Raw genomic sequence first — 18,684 nt, forward strand, 5'->3', positions numbered from 1 at the left:
TGTACCTCGGTTGTAGTTTGTCCCCGGCCCCGGTTAAGGTCGTGTGGGTGTCTACCAGTTGATGCGTCTCTCTCACGTCGATGTTTCTCTCTCTCTCTTCCTCCCTCTCTCCCTTCTGCTCTATCTGGAGATGAATGCAAAAATGTCCTCGGGTGAGGGGGAAAAAAACAACAGAGAAGAATCAATCAATAAGTGCACAAATAAGTGAAACAACAAATTGATGTTTTTCTCTCTCTCCATTCCTCTCTCTAAAAATCAATCTGTAAAAAAAATTTTTTTTAAAGAATCCAAATGCTTGTCAGTAGAGGGAATGAGTATTAAACATGGCTATTATGTAAACAGAAAAATCACACAAAGCAATACTATAGATTGTTTTCAGATACATATATGTATGCGGTCTGAAAGGATATAACAGATTCATGACAGCGCTCACCTCTGGGGATAGGGGAATAGGTTCAGCTGTGAAGGTCGCAAAATATTTGAACTTTATCTGTAACATTTTACTTCTTCCATGTAAGAAACAAAGCAGCTATGGCTAAACTGCTCTTATCAGCTCTGGATGGTGGGACGTTTGTATATTACACTCTTTTCTGTGTTTTTCCAAAAGGCAGGTACAGAGCAGGGTGTAAGGTCAGATCTTCTGCGGGAAAAGGCGCCCGGCGCTTGTTTACAGGTGAAATGTCTCTGGAAGGAGCGGTGAGGTGACGGCGGACTGCTGGGAGGGGACCAGGATGTGGGGTGGGTGGGGAGACGTGCATTCTTACCGTGTGTGTATTCAAGTATTTGAACGTACTACCTAAAAATAATAATTACAAAGAGCAAACAAACAGCGTGTGTTAAGCGCCCGCTGTGCTTAGGAAGGTAAGTACAGGCCTGCCCTCCAGGTCAGCAGTACCTCATGTTCCTAGGAGAAGAAAGGGCTTTTTTGGTTTTTCTAAATCTTTGCTTGAGGAGGGCAGTGTGGGGGGGAGAGAAAAAAAGAGACATGCAGCTCCCCACCCTGGTATTGCTGGCGTGCTGAGAGCTGGGAGCAGCTAATAGCACACCCATTATGTAATGAACAAGGCAGGAAAACCACTGAGAAGTATCCAGAGTGGCAAAGATAGGTATATTTTAAGGTTGTGAGGAGGGAGCCCCGTGGCCAGGCCAACTTTCAGATAGTCATCTTGTTTTCAATGTCAAAGTGCTCAGCGAGAAAATAAAAACAAACCGTTCAATCAGTGGAAAACAGACCAGAACAATCTAACAAACGTGGAGAAACCGTGAAGACATTATGCTAAGTGAAATAAACTGATCACAAAAGGACAGATACCATGTGATTCCACTTCTGTGCGTCCCCAGAAGAGTCTAATTCAGAGAGACGGAAAGGAGAGTGGTGGTTGACAGGGGCTGGGGGGCAGGGATGGAGAGTGGGCATTCAGTGGGGGCTGAGTTTCGGTTGGAGCAGACGAACAGGTCCTGCAGCTGGATGGTGGTGATGGTTGCACAGCAGTGTGAATGTACTTCACGCCACTGAACTATACACTAGAAAATTATTATACGTAAATTTTGTTACGTATATTTTACCACAACTTTTTCAAAAAGTTACCCACCCACACCTGTCTGGTGTGGCTCAATTGTTGAATGTAGACCCAGGCACAAAGAGGTCTCCAGTTCGATTCCTGGTCAGGGCACATGCCCAGGTTGTGGGCTCGGTCCCCAGCAGGGGATATGCAGGAGGCAGCCAATCAGTGTTTCCATCTCTCCCTTCCTATCTGTCTAAAAATCAATTAAAAAAAAATTTTTTTTGGTATGTACCCCGAGCAGGAACCGAACCCAGGACTCTCTGGTCTGCAGACGGACGCTCCAACTGCTGAGCCAAACTGGCCAGGACTAAAAAAAATTTTAATGTTAAAAAAACAAAAATAAAGAGTTACCCACCCAGCCCAGCCGGTGTGGCTCAGTAGATTGAGCATTGTCCCATGGACTGAGAGGTCCCAGTTCGATTCCTGGTCAGGGTACATGCCCGGGTGTGGCCTCGATCCCCAGTAGGGGGTGTGCAGGAGGCAGCTGATCTATGTTTCTCTCTCACATGGATGTTTCTATCTCTCCCTCCTTCTCTCTCTAAAAAAGCAATAAAAATGTATTAAAAAAAAAAAAAAAAGTTACCCACCCAGCTGACTGACAATCCTCGCAAATCTAAAACTTTTAACTGGACATTTTAAGATACAATACCTAGCCAGTCTTACTATTTCCTCATGATGTTTAACCAAACCCACCTTTATTGTTTTCCCTATAAATTTTCTGCCAAGAGTGTGAAATACAACTTTGACATTTATATATATGTATATGCACACACCTTACTAACAACACGTACATAACACAACATAATATAACATGAAAACATACATACGTATGTTCAAACAACAACAACAAAGCCAAATTAAAAACAACCTTTCAGAGAGGAAGAATGTGAGTCTCACTCAGGTTTCCTTCGTACAAAGTGGAAACATCGCCCTGGCCGGTTTGGCTCAGCGGTTGGAGCATCGGCCTGTGAACCAGAGAGTCCCGGGTTCGGTTCCCGCTAGGGGCACGTACCAAAAAAACAAAGTGAAAACATCAATGGCTGTGATCTTCAATGGCTACCAGGAGAAAAGTTGCCACTATGAGACACCCTAGCCTCCCCTCCCCCTCCGCACACACACTCCTCCCATGCAAAGCTGCACCCCTTGCTAGCGTTCAGGTGGATGGCATTTCACTGCTTGTTGACCTTTACACCAGTGCCCTAACTGAACTCCTCAAAGGCAGTGTCATAGTATGTGTGAGCAGTATATCTCCAGCTCTGAGCTGTAGGGAGAGTCCTGGTCTTTGGACTTTGAACAGAACTAGGGCAGAGGGAGTCAGATATCTGGAAGAGAGATTGCTGTCGCCTTGCACCAGCCACACACTGGTTTTGTAACTTTCTGTATGGATGGCCCAATCCCCGTTTGCCCCAGTGTCCCAGCCCACTTAACTCTGCTCTTGATTTTGAATTAACAGTCTAGGTAAGAGTGAGTCAAAGTGTCCTGTGGCATGTCACCCTACCAGCCTCCACCAATGAGAGGACTCCTCTGGTGTGCCCAGAGGAGGTCTGTCCTCTGCACCTCAAGCCTCCCACTCAGCTCGAGGTCTAAGGTCATGAAAACGTCAATGCCATCAGACTCAGATGACAGAGAAATGGAAGACTCCGATACCAACTGAGAAACCTGGCTAAAACAGTCCTAATCTGGCTAGAGCCTTGTCTAAGAGAACTTTTACTTCGGGTGCAGTTTCTTTGGCTGGCAAATAGGAGCTCTGGTTTAGGAGGAGGGTTGGGGAGAAGGAGACTATTACAACAATTGGGTCCCATTTGAATCCTTGTTACATTACTTTTTGTTTGTATCACCCTCCAATAACCTCTAACACATGGCCAGAAATACCACAACCTTTTGCTTTCACAGACCAAAGAACTCCGCAGCACATTTTACTTTTTCTGGTGTTAGCAGGAGAAACAGGACTCGTTCTGCAGTCTCACATTTCTCCAGAAACACTGGCCAGCGCGATGTTGGGCTCCTTCCATACGCAAATCTGACTCTTTCTGAAAGAACCTGGAGAGACAGGTGCTCATATCAAATCCCTTCTGAGAGCCGAGAATGTGAGAGTGGAGGGGAACCAGTTCCTGAAGGAGGGAAAATAAACCGAGGCAGGAAGGGAACCCATGGGCCCGTGTGGGCCCCTCGCAGTTTTCCTTGGAGACCTTGTCCAGAGGCAGAAGGATCTTCACCTGCAAGAACCCTGTTATCCCCTCCCTCCACTCGCTTTCAGCTGGATCAGCGCCTGCCTGTATGTTTGACTGCATACAATTCTCTACACTGGCTCCCGCCTTATTCACTCTCCTCTATTTTTTTTTTTTTTGTATCCTCACCCGAGGTCATTCATCCTCAGATAGAGCAGGAGGGAGAGAGGGAGGAAGAGAGAGAGAGAAATATTGATATGAGAGAGATACATCGACTGTTTGCCAGCCACCCGCATGACCCCAACAGGGGCTGGGGACAAACCACAACCGAGGTACATGCCCTAGTGGGAACCGAACCCGGGCCTCTCTGGTCCGCAGGCCAACGCTGTAACCGCTGAGCCAAACCGGCCAGGGACACTCTCCTCTATTTTTATCCTTACCTCTTTCACCTTAGGGTATAGGTCTTCCAAAAAACTGGTCAATGGAGGAAATCCCAACTATTTGCTCATTAATTTACCATGCATTTACAGAGCATGTACTTTAAAAATCACTACAGGTTTAAACTTCATTCCATTCATTGAAGAGGTAATACCATTTTTTAAAATGGAATGTATTCGGGTGACATTGGTTAATAAAATTATATAGGTTTCAGGTGTACAATTCTACAATACATCATCTGTGTATTGTACTGTGTGTTCATCAGCCCAAGTAAGAGATATCATTTACATCTCATTTGAAAAGACTTCACTTCAACTAAGTTATCATTTTTTCCATGTGAAGCTGTTGGTGTGTTATCAGGCGGTGCCTAGTTATCATTTTTTTCAATGTGAAGCTGTTGGTGTGTTATCAGACAATGCTTAGTTATCATTTTTTTCCATGTGAAGCTGTGGTGTGTTATCAGGCGGTGCCTAGTACAGTGCTCTGGGTCACGAGTCTACAGAGGGCCAGTGCACCGGCCCTGCCGCCTGGCGAAAGGTCTGCCACGCAGCCCTCGCGATGAGCACTCCTCCCTCGGTGAGTGCACAGCTCATTTTACCCTGTGTGCTCAACCAGCACCAATGTCTCAGTCCTAAAGTTGGAGCAGCATAGCGTTTCCCTGAGATTTAGATGTGCTTACTTTTTCACCTTTTAAAAAACATTTTAAGCTTATCAATACAGCTAAAAAGACATTGTTTCTCCTCCCATTATGTTTTCTAGATCCTAAAGCTGAATGTTTCTAGAGCTCCAGGTCTTCACAAGGCCCATCCCAGACCCATTATGTACAGGAATAAAAAGTACATCATCACTTCTTGGCCTTTTGGCTAAGATCAAGTGTAGGAATAAAAACTACACAGACCCTAGCCAGTTTGGCTCAGCGATTAACTGCCAACCCGTGAACCAAAGGGTCACAGCTTCGATTCCTGGTGAAGGTTTGATCCCCAGCCCTGGTTGGGGTCATGCGGGAGGCAGCCAGTCAATGTGTCTCTTTCATGTCGATGTTTCTCTCTCTCTCTCTCCCTCCCTTCCTTCCATTCTATCTAAAAGTCAATGAATAGCCCCGGCCGGTTTGGCTCAGCAGTTAGAGCGTCGGCCTGCGTTCCAGAGAGACCCGGGTTCGGTTCCCTCTGGGGGCATGTACCTTGGTTGCAGTTTGTTCCTGGCCCTGGTTGGGTCGTGCGGGAGGCAGCCACTCGATGTGTCCCTTTCACCTTCATTCCCACCTTCATTCCAAATACATAAAAGAAGCTGCAAACTGTCAACTTCTAAGAAGCGTTTTTCTTAGTCTGATGAGATCTTGCTCTCTCTATTTATAGGCATAACCTCTATTTGACCAGATAAACTCATAAAAATTTTCTACAGGTTTGGACATTTCTTACTTCCTCGATAGCTGTCACTCCAGTTCCCAGAGGGCCTGCTGTTGCCTCTCTGGTACTCTCATGTTGACACCATTGGGCTGGGTTTTCACTTGGTTTCCTTGTTTAGGCTTCTAGTTTCCTGTCGAGATCAGAGGCTGTAGTGCTGTGTGCCGGGGATTGGTTCCTTTAGCCACCTCTCACTAGTTTTGTGTGATCCTGGTGAGGCTACCAAAGTTGACCACGTCTCCCCCTTAACCCTCAGATAAGAAAGTGTTAGGAGGCCCTGCCAGGTAGCTCAGTTGGTTAGAGTGCCATTCCAATACAGCACGGTTTCGGGTTCGAACTCCAGTCAGGGCACATACAAGAAGCAACCAATAGAAAGAAGGGGTTGGGTGGAGGTGGAAGAATGCATAGAGGAGATAAATGGTGATGGGGACAAAAATAAAAATGGATAAATAACGTTCCTCAAAAAAAAAAAAAAAAAAGAAGCAGCAACCAATGAATACATAAGTGTAACAACAAATTGATGTTTCTATCTCTTTTTCTCTCTCAAAAAATTCAATCAGCCTTGGCTGGTTTGGCTCAGCAGTTAGAGCACTGGCTCTCAAAACAAAGCGTTGTGGGTTCAATTCCTGGCACTGGTCAGAGTCGTGCAGGAGGCAACCAATTGATGTCTCTCTCTCTCTCACATCGATGTTTCTCTCTCTCTCTCTCTCTGCCCCTCCCTCCTTTCTACTCTCTCTAAGAAAAGCAATGTAAAAAGATCCTCAGGTGAGCCTGGCCAGTGTGGCTCAGTGGTTGATCATCGACCCATGCACCAAGAGGTCGTCGGTTTAATTCCCAGTCAGGGCACATGCCCAGGTAGTGTGCCCAGTCCCCAGTGGTGGGCATGCAGAAGGTGGCCAATCAATATTTCCTCTCATCACCGTTTCTATCTTTCTCTCCCCCTCCTTTTCTCTCTCTCTAAAAATCAATAAAGAAAAAAAATTTAAAAAGATAAAAAGATCTTCAGGTAAGGAGTAAAAAATAAAGTGTGAGTATGTGACCTAGCCTGGCCAGTCAGAGGATGCTGTCCTCTCTGTTTGTGGTGGCTGGTTCAGACCAATCAGAGCCTTTCTTAGACTTTTTTTTAAAACTAAGGTTACCTGGAAAAAATGGTCTGTGTCCATTAGGACTGCTAAGCTTGGAGAAAGTAAGACAGGGACAGCTAACAGCCATCTTGCCCTTGGCAACGTAGCCTGCATGCAGGGTAAAGCCAACCAGAGACAAGAAAAGTTCAGGGATCCTGTTTGGATTGGATTATTGCTTCCAACTTTTCACTGTCTCTGAAATTATGTATGTGGAGAGATCTATCTATATATTTATCTATCATCTATTATCTAGCTAACCTACTTGAATCCTATTCTGGAGTTGAAATCGTGAAGACAGGAAAATCTGAAAATGTGGATCAATTTTGTTAGATTCTAGAAATGGGAGAGTGGAGAGCAAACATAGTGAGTGTCCCTCCATGGAGCAGGTGCATGGCTCCAATAAAATTCTTATCTTAGCAGGGACTATTTATATAACATAGATGACATTGGACCAAAATTATAGATTGCTCTTCTTTAAAAGCCCAGCCAGTGTGGCTCAGTGGTTGAGCATCGACCCATGCACCAAGAGGCCAGTTTGATTCCCGGTCAGGACACATGCCCAGGTTGTGGGCCTGATCCCCAGTGTGGGGCATGCAGGAGGCGGCCAATCAATGTTCTCTCTCATTGATGTTTCTATCTCTCTCTCCCTCTCCCTTTCTCTCTCTCTCAAATCAATAAAGAAAAACATTTTTAAAAAATATGACAACAATCGCTTTTTGGCCTTTTGGATAAAATCAAGTGTAGTATTGTCGTAACCCAGGAGAGTCATCCTCACTCAGACATCAAGTAATTTTGAATATTAGGAGCTTTATTACCTGCGCAGGGACTGCAGCCAACCTACACAGAGGAGAACTGCAGCCCCGAGCTCAGGGGGAGGGTTGCTTATATAGGACAGGGGTCACTCAAGAGTTTAGCAGAGCAAGCAAGCTACGTGTACAGAAGCAGATATCAGCAGTTAGTAACTGCTGTTGTTTATTTCACAAGTTGTTTATTCTATATTTCTTAACATTTACTAGACCCTAGCCTTGAATGTCTCATTGCCCCGTCTGGCATCTCCTGATCAGTTAAGCTCATGGTCAATACCCTTGTGGTCATGGCTGATGCATACCTTCCTCTTCAAGAATTTTTGCAAAAACAACTCGGGTTCAAGGAACCCAGGAGAGGTTCCTTCTTCTAGCAGATGGAGAATTACTGGGTTATAACATTCCCCACTGGTTTTATGTACAGATCAAATCTTTGATCTAATGGCAACCTTTGGTAATGAGAGGCCAGGACTAATAATTTGACAGATTGGACCCTCTCTCTTATGAAAGTTGTTAATTTGTTTATCATTATAGGTCCACAGAAATAGTCCTAGAAATAGGAGTATGAGGGGGCCTGCTAGAGCAGAGAGAAGAGTAGTGAGCCAGGGGGACCAGTTACAAAGGCCTTCGAACTCGCTACTAGAGGCCTCTTCGCTTCTGGCCTGTTCTGCGAGGCGCTTCCTAAGAACCTGAATATTCCCTCTGATGACTCCTATCTATTGGTATAAAAACAGCAAGGTTCCCTTAGTGCTCTAAATGCTGTAAGGTGTCAGCGAGATAACTAGAGACGCACAGCGGAATTGTAAAGGAGCACTTTATTACTTGGGCGGGCTGGGGGGGGGGGCATTCCCCAAATCCTCAGCAACCTGCCTTCTTTGTTGCCTGCTTTTAAAGGCACAAACTGTAGAAAAAAAACTACATTCTCTTGGCGCCGCTTTTGGCACCGTTAAGAGGGGGCTGATACAGAGAAGGGGGAGAGAGGAGCTTGTTTTGTCAGGGCAGCTATTAATCTCGTTTTTCTCATGGTTCCTCTGAGTTCCCCAAGGCCATTATTAACCCCTTATCTTTATATTTTTCTTTGGGTTTCTCAAGGCCCTTATGTTTACAAAGAAAGTCTGCTAGGGTGTGTACGTGTAGTAACTGAGGGTCAGAATGGAGTTATTACATCCCCTTTGTGGTGACATCTCTTAAAATTTCTTCCAATATCCTATTTCTAAGTTCCCAGTTCTACTGGAGTACAGATCTATAAAGATTCCCCTGTACAGTTATAATTAGAAGAATTAGAGTCCTGATAAATGCAAGAGTCTCATTCTTAAGGATCTGGAGAGGCCTGCACTGTCCATTCCGCTTTTTCCGCCTTCAGCCAGGAATGGTGCAGCCAGACCAGGATGCCGTTGACCTTGACAGCCGTTGGTGCGGGCAGGATGACAGTGTATGGTCCCTTCCAGGCCAGACTTAGTCTCTGGGTGGTGAATTTCTTTACCTATACCGAATCCCTGAGCTGGAACGGGTGCACAGGGTTTGAGGTGGGCACAGGCAGGGCATCGCAGATGTGTTTATGCATGGCCTTCTGGGCAGACTGCAGGGCCTGTAAGAACTGTAAGAGGGCGAGGGGGAGCAGAGTGGTCCAGTTTTCACCGGTTTCTAAAGTAAATTTGGTTAAGGTTTCCTTTAAGGTAACCCCTTAAAGCTATTCTGTGATATCTTTGCTATTAAGGTGGAGCCATTGTCTGATCTAAGGGTCAGGAGTAGCCTAAACCTGTTACTCTCTTTATTACATCCTAGACTGTTATTGTATTACTAGGGGCAAGCTCTCCCCTCTCAGTGTCCTATCTTCTTCCCTTCTTGGAGTATTCTTCCAATGTCCTGTCTTCCTGTAATATGTATGTCCCTTTCTTTTATCTTTCCTTATCTTTTTATTTCCTCTGAATAATCCTTCTCTTTTTATTTCTTTCCTGTCTATAACTTACACAGACCCTCTGCGACTTACACAATCCTTCTTCAACTTACACAGACCCTCTGCGACTTTCTTAGTCCCTCCCCTGACATGAACCTGAGAGCTTGCTTAATCTATCTACTGTCTGCACATCCCCTAGCTTTTCTCCTCCTCTCCCTACTTAGACCTACACATCCCTGCTTCCTTCTGCCTTCTCCTTTTCCCTGTGACCTTATTGGACATTGCCTGCCTCTCAGGAGTTCAGTAAGCTTGGCGTAACCTAAGTGGGTAGTCTGGTGCAGCTGGTTGACCAAAGTCCGACCTAGAGCCTCTGGGATTAATAACCTCCCATCAGGCAGTGTCTACTATCCGTTGCTTTTCTTCATGGCTTGTTTTCTGCTTGGCTAAGTCATTTTCTGACCTAGTGTAAGTAGGAGTCAGAGGCAAACTTGTGTTTGGCAAGGTGACTGGTATCTGGATAGGTCCCCACTGGTTTTAGGGCCATCTGTCGAGCTTCCTTATTTGCACCACGGTTTCCTCTTGCCCCATCAGAGAGCCTGGATTAGGGCTATGAGTTCAGCCCCTTGGACTGAAGTTCCTCTGTTTAATGACTGAGACCAAATGATACGGTCCAGAGTTACTACTGCTGTCCCAGCATACCTGATATCTTCCTGGACATAGCTGCTCCCGTCCGTGAACAATACCTCATCTGATGATGGCAGTGGGTCATCCTTGAGGTCTGGGCGGCAGTCTGCAGTGCCGATTTCCCCCAGGCCGTCCTGCAGAGGTTTCTCCGGGTCATCATCTGGAGGCAGGCTGGCAGGATTGATGGCAATATCCTGGGGAACTTGATGCGAGGGCTGGCCTGGAGTGGCAGTGGCCAGCAATTGAATGATCTCTGGAGGAGATCATGTCTGAGTAGGGGATATGGGCATTCCGGCAGGAACAGAAACAAATGAGTCACAGTATTTTCCCCAAGGTCCATAGTCCTCTTTGAAGTCTAGGGGTAGGTTAGGGTCTCATTGGCTCAGTCAGGACTGAGTCTGCTGCACCAGTATCTACCAAGAAACTAACTAGTTTGTTCCCTATTGTCTTGTATTATTCTGGGCTCCGGAGGGCTCAGCTGAAGGAGCCCTAGCCCTGTCATTTTCCTAAATTAAGGACGGCTTTTCATTTTGTTCCTCTACACCTGACTTTGCCCTTGTCTTTTCTATCTCTAACTGGGACCTATGCCTGCTATCCTGACCCTTCCTCATGTTTCCCTTCCTAGGGTGACCCTATTCTGTGTGCCCTGTTTCCCTTAAATCTGCTATTACTACCTTTGCTAATTCAGCCAGTTGGGCCAATAGGCCTAACAGGAGAACACGGTGAAAAGTGTCTAAGGAAGCCCTTCCCCCAACAGTACCACAGTCAGAGGAATGGGAACATTTCCCCTGACCCCAGGTTTACAAAAGGATGCAGGAAAGGGGGGCAACATCCTAACACATGTTTATGCGGGGCAGAGTGTTTTTTAACTCTCCAAGAGCACTTTGTACCCGTGCCTGGGATCCCTATATTTAACTCCCTAAAGTTCAGAGAAGCCTATTGGAAACTAGTTGCTACTATACCCGCTGCGGAGGAGCAGCCCAGGCTGGCATGGAAAGAATATGCCCCTTTCTGCAGCTGGACCAGGCTGGCACTTCAATGGTTAAACACTTTGCCTGTGAGAATGTCAATAAGCCTTGTAGAGAGGCATTGAGACCTCACTACAAGGAAGCCAGTACATCTGAATGTATCCATATCTATTCAGACATTGGGTTAGATCATTACCAGATCCAAATTCATCTTCTAGCTTTTCTGTAATAAGAACCCAAAATAGGCAAACTCAGGTTCGAGGTGCTTCCTTTCATTTGAACCTCTGGATACTGACATTTCTTACTATAATTGGGTTTGTCAGTAGTTATGTCAATCCAAATATCAATATATGGCATTTGATCCAGGTGACCAGGGCTCCTGTATATTTTCTACTGGACTGTAAAAGCCAATTGCAAATTGAAACTACCTTCAGGTGGCCAATTAACCCCTTAGGCAGGCTATTCAAGTTCACAGAGTGTTCTCAGGAAACCAGGATCTCAGGCTTTTTCATAGTCACAGGAGCGCTTAAAGAAATCAGAAAAGTTAGCAAGCACACATTTCAGGGGAGTCTGGGGGGAAGAATTTCCTTGTCCCATCCTACCGAAAGCAAAACAGTTAGAGCAGCAAGAACACGGAACACAAATAGACAGACAACTGCGGTCAAGACACAAAATACTAATTTCAGAACAGACGCACCTGAAAGTGCCAGATGGAAACCCACTGGTTTCCTGCACCCGAAAGTGCCAGATGCACCCGAAAGTGCCAGATGCACCCGAAAGTGCCAGATTAAAACAGACTGGTACCAATTTCAGAACCGATGGAAACCCACCGGTTTCCCAGGTCAGGAGTCGGCGTCCCGACCCTGAGGGGGAAGTGCGGTTGAGCGGCGTCCCGCCCGCAACAATCCCAGAACGCTCCGGAGCTACCGAAACAGACGGAAGGGAAATCCCTTACCCAGATCCTCGAGGCCGAAGTCCTAGTCCGAATTAGCTGAATCGAAAGCCAGAACGAATGTAGGTGCGGAGGGCAAGGAGGCAGCCCTCTGCGTAGTCTGAGGAGGTCGACCCCACAGAAAAGGGGGACCTTGCGGTTGATCTCACTGGGGCCTCCAAATGTTGTAACCCAGGAGAATCAACCTCACTCGGACACAAAGTAATTTCGAATATTAGGAGTTTTATTACCTGCGCAGGGACTGCAGCCAACCTACACAGAGGAGAACTGCAGCCCCGAGCTCAGGGGGAGGGTTGCTTATATAGGACAGGGGTTACTCAAGAGTTTAGCAGAGCAAGCAAGCTACGTGTACAGAAGCATATATCAGCAGTTAGTAACTGCACAAGTTGTTTATTTTATATTTCTTAACATTTACTAGACCCTAGCCTTGAATGTCTCATCGCCCCGTCTGGCATCTCCTGATTAGTTAAGCTCATGGTCAATACCCTTGTGGTCATGGCTGATGCATACCTTCCTCTTCAAGAATTTTTGCAAAAACAACTCGGGCTCAAGGAACCCAGGAGAGGTTCCTTCTTCTAGCAGATGGAGAATTACTAGGTTATAACAGTATCTGTTCTCATCAGCTTAATAAAAATATGAAAACAGCCCTGGCCAGTTCGCTCAGTGGTTAGAGCATCAGCCCACAGACCAGAGAGACCCAGGTTTGGTTCCTACTAAGGGCATGTACCTCGGTTGCAGTTTGTCCCCGCCCTTGTGGGGGTCGTGGGGGTAGCAACCAGTCTATGTATCTCTCTCACATCGATGTTTCTCTCTCTCTTTCTTCCTCTCTCTCTCCATCTCGCTCTATGCAAAAAAAAAAATATGTTCTCGGGTGAGGATAAAAAAAATGACAACATACACATACTACAGTATTTATGTATGAATAATATGATATCTGAGACACATTTCAAAATAATCTGGGAGGGGTGAAAGTGGGTAAGGGTGTAGGTGAAATTAGATTGGAGAGGTCCTGGACCCCCAGCTCACCCTGCAGCAGACTAGCTGTGTCAATTTTTAAAAGTCACTTACTGGGGAGGGGGTGCTGATCAGTGGAGGAAAAAAGGGGGGAAATCTGTAATATTTTCAACAACAAAGATTTTTAAAAAGTCACTTCCCTCTTCTGGGCCTCAGTTTCTTTCTCTCTAAAATGATCAAGGTAGACTAGATGATATTTAAGATCTCTTCCTGCTTTGACATGGTAAGATATATCATACATCTTTTCTGTTGATGTTTGTTTTTATTGAGATTTTTTTTATTTTTCTTTTATTTTAATGATATTTGTTTTTTGAGATATAATTCATATACCATACATAAATCACCATTTTAAAGTGTCCATTTCAGTGGTTCTTAGTATAGTCACAAGGTTGTACACCCATCATCACCATCTAATTCTAGAACATGTTCATTTTACTCCCCAAAGGAATCCCATACCCTTTAGCAGTCATTCTCTATTCTTTTCTTCCCCAGTCTCTGGCAACCACTAGTCTTTTTGTTGCTGTTGTTGTTAATCCTCTCCCAAGGATATTTTCCCATTGACTTTTAGATAGAGTGGAAGGGAGGGAGGGAGAGAGAGAGAAACACTGATGTGTCAGTTGGTTGCCTCCCGCATGATGGGGGCCAGGAATTGAACCTGCAACCCAGGCACATGCCCCTGACTGGGAATTGAACTCTTGACCATTTGGTCCTCAGGCTGACACTCTAACCGCTAAGCCATACTGGCTAGGGCAGGCAACCACTGATCTACTTTCTGTCTCTATGGATTTACTTGTTCTGGACATTTCATATAAATGAAATCATAGTATATGCAGCTGTTTACATCTGGCTTCTTTCACTTAGCAGAATGTTTTCTAAGTTCCCTCATGTTGTAGCATTTATTAATACCTCATTCCTTTTTATGGCCAAATAAGATTCCATTTTATTAATATCCCATTTTGTTTACCCACTTATCAATTGATAAATATTTGAGTTCTTTATACTTTTTGGGTCTTACAAATAATTCTACAATGAACACTCATATATATGTTTTTGTGTGAACATACTAATTCTCTTTGGTTTAAACCTAGAAATATTGGTGGGTTATATGGCAATGCCATATTAATTTTTTGAGAAACTGCCAGACTGTTCTCCACAGTGGCTATGTGATTTTAGATTACTACCAGCAGTGCATGAGGGTTTCAATTTTTCCACATCCTCACTAACACTTGCTATTTTATGTTTTGTTTTGTTTTTAAATTATAGTCATTGTAGTGGGTGTAAATTTGTATCTCCTTATGTTTTTTGTTTTAAAAATATTTTTTTTCTTTATTGATTTTTAGAGAGAGAAGAAGGAAGAAGGGGAGAAAAATAGAAACAGGGAGAGAGAGAGATAGAAACATCAATGAGAGAGAACATTGATTGGCTGCCTCCTGCATGCCCCCCACTGGGGACTGGGCACACAACCTGGGCATGTGCCCTGATCGGAAATCAAACCAGCAACCTCTTGGTGCATCAGTTGACACTCAACCACTGAGTCACACTGGCTGGGCTCTCACTGTTGTTGTTTTTGTTTTTAATCCTCACCTGAGGATATTTTTTCATTTATCTTCAGATAGAGTGGTAGGGGTCGAGAGAGAGAGAGAGAGAGAGAGAGAGAGAGAGAGAGAGAGAGAAACATCAATGTGAGAGAGACACATCAATTGGTTGCCTCCTGTATAACCCTGATCAGGGCTGGGGATTGAACCACAACCAAGGTATGTGCCCTTGACCGGAATTGAACCCGAGACTCTTTGGTTAGAGCAGGCCAACCGCTGAGCCAAACCAGCCAGGGCTCATTGTTGTTTTGACTTGCAATTCCTTAATGACTAATGATGTTGAGCATCTTTTCACGTGCTTATTGGCCATTGTAGATCTTCTTTGGAGAAATGTCTATTCGAATCCTTTGTCCATTTTTAAATTGAGCTATTTGTCTTTTTTTTTTATCCTCGCCCGAGGACATTTTTCCATTTTTTGTTCAGATAGAGTGGGAGGGAGAGAGAGAGAGAGAAACATCAACGTGAAAGGGACACATCGAGTGGTTGCCACCTGCACAACCCAGCCAGGGCTGGGAACAAACTGCAACCGAGGTACGTGCCCTTGGCGGGAACCGAACCCAGGTCTCTCCAGACTGCAGGCCGATGTTCTAACCGCTGAGCCAAACCAGCCAGGGCTTCTTTTTTTAGCTATTTGTCTTTTTATTGCATAGTACTAAGAGTTCTTTATATAGTCTGGATACTAGATCTTTATCAAATATAGGATTTCAAATATCTTCTCCCGTTTTGTTGCATTGTCTTTTAACTTTTTTGATATATAAAATGTCTTTAATTTTGCCCTGGCCAGTTTGGCTCAGGGGTAGAGCGTCAGTCCACAGACCAGTGAGTCTTGGGTTTGATTCCAGCCAAGGGCATGTACCTAGGTTGCAGTTCGTCCCCGGCCCTGGTTGGGGTTGTGCAGGAGGCAACCAGTCAATGTGTCCCTCTCACATCGATGTTCCTTTCCCTCTCCCTCTCTCTCTCTCCCACTCTATCTGAAGATAAATAGAAAAGTAATATCCTCAGGTGAGGATTAAAAAAAAAAGTCTTTAATTTTGATGAAGTTCAATTTATCTATTTTTCCTTGGTTTCTTATATTTTAGGTATCATATCTAAGAAATCATTGCCCAATCTGAGAAAAGGAAGATTTACACCTATGTTTTTTCTAAGAATTCTATAGTTTTAGTACTTACATTTAGGCATTTAATCCATTTTGAGTTATTTTTTTGTACATGGTGTGAGGTAGGGGGTCTAAATTTTATTGTTTTGCATATGGATATCTGCAAAACTATCATTTTTGAAACAATTGTTTTCTTAATTGACTGATCTTGGCACCCTTGTCAGAAATCAATTGACCATAGATGTATGGGCTTATTTCTGGACTTTCCATTCTATTCTATTAATATATATCTATCTATCCTTTTAAATAAAAGAAGGTGCTTTTTAAAACATTTTTTTATGTTTATTGATTTTTGAGAGACAGGAAGGGAGAGAGAGAGAGAAACATCAATGTGAGAAACATTGACTGATTGCCTCCTGACTGGGGATCAAACCTGCAACCTGGGTATGTGCCCCAACCAGGAACATCATTTGGTTTACCAGATGATGTTCCAACTGACTAATCCACACTAGCCAGGGCTATGCTGTAAGTCTATTCTTATGCCCATATCACACTGTCTTAATTACTGTAACTGAAAAAAAATTTTTTTTGAGAGTACATTTATTAAAGCTGGAGAACATTGAAGCAAAGGAAGGGCTTAGGGTAGAAGAGCAACAGGAGAAGGCCTCGGCGGTGCTCTGCTTTGGCTCCAGAAAAATAATAGGAAAGAAGCCAAGGCAGAGCTGCTGTGAGCGCACTGAAAAGTCAGAGAAAAGGGGGCTTGGAGACAGGTTCAGGGGGTAAGTTTGCAAAGAATTGCCACTACCTGCTGCTCCCCTGGTTGCAAATCTCATGGGATCCTTAGAGCTTAGGAGAGAAAAGTAAAGATGCTTGCCTGATAGGGAAGAAAGGCTTGGATGTGCTTCAGAGAGAGCCCACGTGATCACTATAGCTTAGAGGTATGTTTTGAAATTGAGAATTGTGACCCCTCCAACTTCCTTTGTTCAGGATTGTTTTGGCTATTCCATGTTCCTTGCTTTTTTATGTGAGTTTTAGGATCAGTTTTCTGTTTCTGCAATAAAGGTAATTGGGATTCATAAATCTACTTCACATCAAACTTCTCCATGAGGACTAGCAACTTGTCTAACTTGGTCACTATTGTATCAACACAAGTATCGCTCAGCACAAGGCCTGACCCAGAGTGGGCTCTCAAAATCTAGTGAATAAATTAAAAAATTAAAAAAGTTCAGTTTAAAAATGAACAATAATGTGTACCCAAGTCAAAAAATAACAGTGTAATATTATTATGCCTCAAAAGTCATCTGTGTGTCTCTCCCTGGCCACTCTGTGTCTCATTACTTCATTAATAAACTCTTCCCTTTAAACTCTGAAAACAAGCAAACAAACAAACAAACAAACAACTGTGTATCTATCCCTAAACAATACATTGATTACTTTTGCCTATTTTTTAACTTGCATGTAATTGAAGTCATATTGTATGTATTCTTCTATGACTTGCTCATTTTAAAACACGTTATGTTTTGAGATTCATCATGCTAATAATACATGTAGCTGCTGTTTATTCATTAATTTTGACTGCACATTCTATTATGTAAATATATAGCACCTTCTTTATCCCTTTGGGTTGTTCAAATAATCTGATTATTATTTAAGAGGAAAGGAGTAAAGGGGAGACTAGATAATGTAGGCATACCATTTATACAGCTTTGCCAGAAAGCTGAAGTTAACACTCTTCAAGTCTGTTACCCAGTAATTGATGGGGGAAGGGACTAGACAAAGGCAGTTTAGACGCATGCCCAGTAAGCTCTGAGTGATGTGGGAAGGTGCTTACCTGTTACTCTTAGGAACAGGTAATTGGCCAGAATAGGTGTAGCCACTGCAGTGACATGAAACCTGAATACATAAGCCCCTGTTTTCACGCTCTCTTCTTCTCTCTCTTGCTGCCTGCGCCAGACTCCCACCTTGCAGGGCTCCCATGCCCTGCATTTGACCATGTGGCTAATGGCAACATGGGACCCATACAATGGGCTGAAGAACCGAATCTAGCCTGATACTGAACTGGACCCAGCTTCACCATGCAAAGGAAGCTCTGGACACTGGCCCTGCTTCAAGCTTTGCTAAATCCACAGCTGCCCCCTTTTCAGAACTGGCGTAAGGGAACTGAAACTTTGGAATTCAAGGAATGTTACTCCACACAAATAAAGCCTTTTACCACATCTCATTCTCCTGTAGAGGCTTCTGAAAATGCTTATTTCAGCAGTACTCCAAGAACCTCACTTCTAGGATTCATGGGGAGATCTGGCCGAATGATTTCTTCTGCAACAGTTCCATAATTAATCATGGTTCAAATTCTATAATGAACCATGATGCTATCAGATGTTCCTGTATGTTTTCTAACACACATATGCAGGAGTTTCTATATTGAGCAAGGAAGATTTCTGTGTCACAGGACAGTTGCATACTCAACTATATTTAGTAATCCAAACTGTTCTCCAAAGTGGTTAACCAAATTTGCACACCCACTTGAAGTAGGTGAGAGGTCTTACTATTGTCTTTTGCATTTTACTCCTTTCTTTCTTCTTGAAGGGTGCACTTTAGTAGTTTTTTCCAGAGAAAATCTGTGAATATTAAGCTGTCTTTTGTCTCTTTATTTTTATTTTATTTTTTATTGAATTTAGGGAGGTGACATTACTTAATAAAATTCTATAGGTTTCAGGTGTACCATTCTATAATACACCACATGTATGTTGTATTTTTTTTTAATTTTTTTAAGAAATTTTTTTAAATCTTTATTGTTGAATGTATTACAGATGTTTCTCATTTTTTCCCCCACTGATGCCCTCCTCCCCACTCCTGCACCCCTCCTGCCTTTTCCCACACTGTTGTCTGTGTCCATTGGTTATGCTATAAGTTCTTTGGTTTATTTCTTCCCACCCCCCAGCCACCTTCCCTTTGAGGTTTGTCAGTCTAGCAAAGA

General features: G+C 43.9%; 1 long non-coding RNA gene across 1 annotated transcript; it reads right to left on the reverse strand.

Annotated features, from left to right (window-relative positions):
* Window positions 1–8,402: 8,402 nt before the first annotated feature.
* On the reverse strand, window positions 8,403–12,186 carry LOC118624265. Its single transcript, XR_004958349.1, has 3 exons — window positions 12,006–12,186; window positions 11,479–11,575; window positions 8,403–9,098 (listed from the first exon to the last, which is right to left on the reverse strand). It is a non-coding gene; the product is annotated as an uncharacterized LOC118624265 (long non-coding RNA).
* Between the last annotated feature and the right edge of the window lie 6,498 nt (window positions 12,187–18,684).

Source organism: Molossus molossus, unplaced genomic scaffold, assembly GCF_014108415.1.
Source record: "Molossus molossus isolate mMolMol1 unplaced genomic scaffold, mMolMol1.p scaffold_m16_p_10, whole genome shotgun sequence".
Lineage (NCBI taxonomy): Eukaryota > Metazoa > Chordata > Mammalia > Chiroptera > Molossidae > Molossus > Molossus molossus.